At 43.9% G+C, this 4,943-nt stretch overlaps 1 pseudogene; it reads right to left on the reverse strand.

Moving 5' to 3' along the window:
* Positions 1 to 576: 576 nt before the first annotated feature.
* LOC111823496 lies at positions 577 to 3,886 on the reverse strand (annotated as a pseudogene).
* Between the last annotated feature and the right edge of the window lie 1,057 nt (positions 3,887 to 4,943).

The following is a 4,943-nucleotide window of genomic DNA, read 5'->3' on the forward strand; positions in this document are numbered from 1 at the left end:
TATGGCAGGTCCATGTGTAGGGGCATCAGGTTGTGTCCTCTGGCTGGTGTCAGGCATGGGGCCGTTTGACCAGGGGCACAAGGAAGGACACGATGACAGGTCCATGCATCTGAGGGTGTTGGGGCTGGTGGCAGCACCTCAGGGCCATGGGGCCAGTCGTTCAGGGGCACCAGGTCAGGTGTGCTGGTTCAGGGCAGCAGGACCCTGTGTCCAGGCTGGGCCCATGTCAGGGTGGTGGGGTGGGGCAGGTGCTCTGCTGTTGGGGTGGAGGGGACCAGGCCAGGTGCTGCTCCGCTGGTGCAGGGAGGTGTGGGGGTCAGGCTGGGTGCTGCTCTGCTGGTGCAGGGGAGGCTGGCCAGTTGCTCTGCCTGGAGGAGGCTGGCAGGTTGGTGTCCTGTCAGCTAGAAGGTACAATCTCTCAGGGGTTTCATAGTTTAAAAAGCTATAATCACAGCATGTAACTACATTAAAAAAAAACAGTGCTGTAAATGGGACTGCCTGGCTTGGACCATATGCATTTCTGTACAATCTTTATGGAATCTGTACATAAAAATAAATCTTCTTTCTTGGTTCCGTTTAATTGTTTTTGTATGTACATTGCTTTCTATTCCAATATATCCAGAATGGTGAAATAACAGGTGGCATGTAGCCAAAGGTTGCTTCAAGTGTGCAGGAGATGGACCAGACCCATCTCTACTGAAAACTTAGCCATCTTTGACGTTTGGTCCTAACAAGGTGCAGTAGCAAAAGCAGACAAGATCACCGCAAATAAAAATGTTTCCAACACCAACTCTATTAATGGTGCTTTCATTACATGAAAGACAAAACAAGACATAAGAAAGCAGATACAGCATTTCAAAAATCTGGTTACCTTGTATGATAATGAAGTTCTTTTAGTGGATACATTTGTTTTCACCACTGAATATAAAACTAGATCAATGGCAGTTACAAGAACAGATGCACAATCACATCAAGTGTGTTTCCAATATTGAGAAGTTCCCTGAGAAGAATGATAGAATGAAGATGCTCAGGATAATTGAGAATATGCATCATAAGAGGTGGGTATCCAGTAGTCTCTTGATAAAAATACAGTAGTATTTTTCATGGTGTTTTCTTCAGTGGCTGGCTAATTCTCCCGCCTGCAGATGGGAAACATCTCCTCCTATGATGGTAATTTATAAAAATAGGTGAGCATTATCTCAATATGTTGAGATTCTGCTTCCTGGCAATTATGGACAGCTTGGCTCAGATAAAATCACAAAAATTCTTTACAGGTTTGAATGTTTCTCATGTTAACATAAGGAAGAACCATAAAGATGCAAACTCTAGGGACTTGGAAAAATAGGAGTAGGGCCTGAAAAATAGAAACAGTAAGTGTTTCCACACCCTCACTGGCATCTGACTTTTAAGAGACAGTGGTGTGAAGTGCTCAATTGAGGAATTTTTGCCTCAAAAAATGATTCTTAAATCTATAGCCATGCACAGACACATCATCAACACGACTGCATTGCACAGCGTCACAGAATCAAATTGAGGCAAGAAGGTGATGGAGAGGATCTACATCAGGTTCTTGGAAATACAGTTGTGCTTAGAGTTGCCCAAGGAAGAGTTGTGCTCAGTGGTGAAGGTAGCCACTGTGGACCTTGAGAAAGAAGATACCTACTAAGAAGGGCTCCTGGTGGCTTACTGGTCTCAAATTTAAAAAAGTTTACTCTCCCTAAAAAAGGGTCTCTGTGTAAACACACTACAGGGAGAACCCTGCTCTAAGCTGCCAGTCTCCCAACCTGGCCCGCCTGCCTGCACTGTGCTCCTGCCATCTAAGCCAGCCTTTACAAAGGAGTTCCTAGAACCCTATTTCAACCAAAAGGACTGAGGCTTTCCCCATCCAATTAGAGCTATATTCCCATCAGTTTCTTCACTGACCAATCAGAGCTCCATTCTGACCAATCAGGACAGTGCTTTTCGGACCAATCAAACTGTGAGGATTTGGAGTCCTCCTTTGTATGAGAACAAACCAGTGAGGGACTTGGGTAGAGATTTCTCTCTATATGTGAGCTCCCCTCAGGCTCAGGGAGTGCACTTTCCCTCTTCACAGAAAGGTAAAGACGGGTTTCCCTGGCTGGGGCTGGGCTGAGTACACCGGAGTGAAGTGGAGCAGGGCTGTCTAGCGTGGTAAGGCGTCTCCTCTCCCGGGAGTCACCTCGCAGGTGTGCAGCTTCAGTACTGAGCTGTTCCATAGCCATGCTGATCCACAGCCTTGCTGTGTTACAATTGATCTGTTTGCACTGAATAAAGTTTTCTCCTTCACTGCACCCCAAATTGGGGATTCCTGTTGGTGTTAAATTGGTACTAACGACCAGTGGTTGACACCATCCCTGTTAAGAGACAGGGTAAGTTGCCACACAAAGAGATTCCAAGTTATCGTGGTTTATACAAAGTACAAGTAAGTTCTCATGTCACAGTCAGAGGTGGCACTCTGTTCTCACCACATGGCACTCGGCCTCTTTTCCTAGGACAAGGTCCAGATTGGTACTGGTATTGCTCTTTCCAGCCCATTTGTCACTCCAAACTGCAAGAGAGGTTAGGAAATGTAGTCTTCACGTGGGCAGTCTCCACATTGGAAAGTGGAGAGGATGGGTTGGGGAGGGTGACAACCAGCAGTCTGCCACCATCCTGGAGAGAGACCAGGAGACTGCAGATGTGTAACTGAAAAGTGCCAGCACCCCGAACCCTGTTTACTCCTCGGGGATAATCCCAAAGCCCTGTTCACCATGCAATGTAGTTTACCTCGTAGGAGCCAGAGAGGAAGCCAGGCTTCCTGGAAGAAACTGTAAGAGAGAAAGTCATGTGCTGAGTTTCCTGTGTGCTGAGGCCTTTTAACCTCTTTGAAAGACCCATTCTTAGAAAACGGTGCTCACCTGTGCCCAGAAGCCGACCAATGGGAGAAGCCTCCTTCCAGCCTGAGGCTCGAGCTGCTGACCCTGACTCACCTTGCAAGCTGAGGAGAGGCAGAGGAGGTCGCCCAGAGGACAACACCAGTTACTCATCCAGAAGTTTCTTATGTTTTTGTAAAGAAGAATAAAAGGGGAGGAGGAGGGAGAGGAGGAGAAACTTCCCCTTGCACATCAAAGCCCCTCTTGGTTGACCTGCAAATTTCTGGAATAATGTAATTTTTATGTTATTTGAATGACAGTCTGTTTGATAGGACACCCTGAGGAGGGAGGAAACCTCAGCAGATAGCAAGGCTCTGGGATCTGGTTGCCATTGAGGAAATCTTGCTGCTAAGATTTCTAGTTAAACAGCCCCAGATATTTTCTGAGTTTTCCCTCAGAATATTCATTCCTAACCCTTCCACTTGTCAAGGAAAATGCAAAATTTCTTTTAAAAGATCATAGGATGGACCTAGGGGAGACAGAGACTAAATCAAAGAGATGACGTTTTGGTTATGAAAAATTTCACACACACACAGTAAACCCAGCCATGCGATCACCAACACCTGGTGACCGCCCCTCACTCACCTCCTGCCTTCTCTCAGGATTATTTTGAGTAAATCTCAGCATTATGTCATTTTATCTGTATATTTCAATAAATGTCTCTGAAAGATAAGAAATCTTTACAAAAGACATAACTGTAATACACTTTAAAAATCTATAACAATTGCTTAATATACTGTGTGTTTAATTTTCTCCAGTTTTCCCCTCTGCCACTTTTCTCTCTTTTGTGATTGATTTGTTTACATCAGGATCTACTTGTTGCCTTTGGTTGCTATGGCTCTTGAATGTCTTTTAATCTGTAGGCTCCCACTTGCCTGTGTTTCTCTTCTTTACCCCATAAGTGTCCCAGAGTCTGGATTTGCTGGCTTCACCCCGGTGGCATCACTGACCATGCTCTTCACCCCTGCAACCCGGACACCCGGCTGCTAGATCCTGAGGCTTGGTCCTATTCAGGTTACTAGTAATTTGACTTTAAAGGTGCATGTTCATACAGCAGGTGGCCCAGCTGCCTGGTTCTCTCTCTCTCTCTGATGTGAGCAGACATTGCCGATCATCTGCTTAATCCATTATTTCAAAAAGGTTTTCAAAATGCAATACTCCAATTAGTTTCTTTCTTCTTTATTGACTAGCTAGAATGCTTCTGGAGACAGAAATGTTTCCTCCTCAGCTATTTATGACTGCTCCAAAAGACAGCTCATAAAAGAAAGACAGATATATGCTGGACTCTTCCCCTTTGCTTAACCGTTCTCAGAACATAGAATTGTTTCCTTATAAGCTTCCTAAGGGACTTCGAAGTTTTTAAAACTTGTTAGTGCTTTGCTGTTTATGGACTCATGAATTTTTGCTTATGCAATGTGGTTCAGTCTTCCATGGTTATTCTTATTAATGCTCAACATCCCATCTTTAGCTACTGAGTCTTTTTGCTGTGACCCCAGTAGTATTTAGTAGCTTTCTGATATAATTCAATGTCCAGATTATCTTGTACATTCTTTCTCTAGAACTGGAATCAGTAATTTCTGAAAAATGCCTGGTTTCTTCTAATGGTAAATGGTATTTAGAGAGCACAATCAGGGCAGTTCAAACAATTTTTAAGAAAATATCTCTTTAATCTGAAAATGAAGTATAAGCATTGCAAAGATCATTTTAATTCAGGTACAAAATGAAAAAGTTAAATAAGAATGCTCCAGAATAACACTGTCCCATAGAACTTTCAGCAATAATAGGCATATCCCATATCTGAGTTATCCAAAATGGTAGCCACATGTAGCTATTGAGACTTGGAATGTGGCCTATGCAATGGAGGAAATGGTATTTTAAATTTAATTTTAGGACTTCCAGTCAAAATAGTGGAATAGGCAGATGCTGTGCTCACTTCCTCCCATAACCACATCAAAATGACAACTAAATTATAGAACAACCACCCTTGGGAACCACCTGAAGACTAGCTGA

Source organism: Myotis lucifugus, unplaced genomic scaffold, assembly GCF_000147115.1.
Source record: "Myotis lucifugus unplaced genomic scaffold, Myoluc2.0 scaffold_512, whole genome shotgun sequence".
NCBI classification, from domain to species: Eukaryota; Metazoa; Chordata; class Mammalia; order Chiroptera; family Vespertilionidae; genus Myotis; species Myotis lucifugus.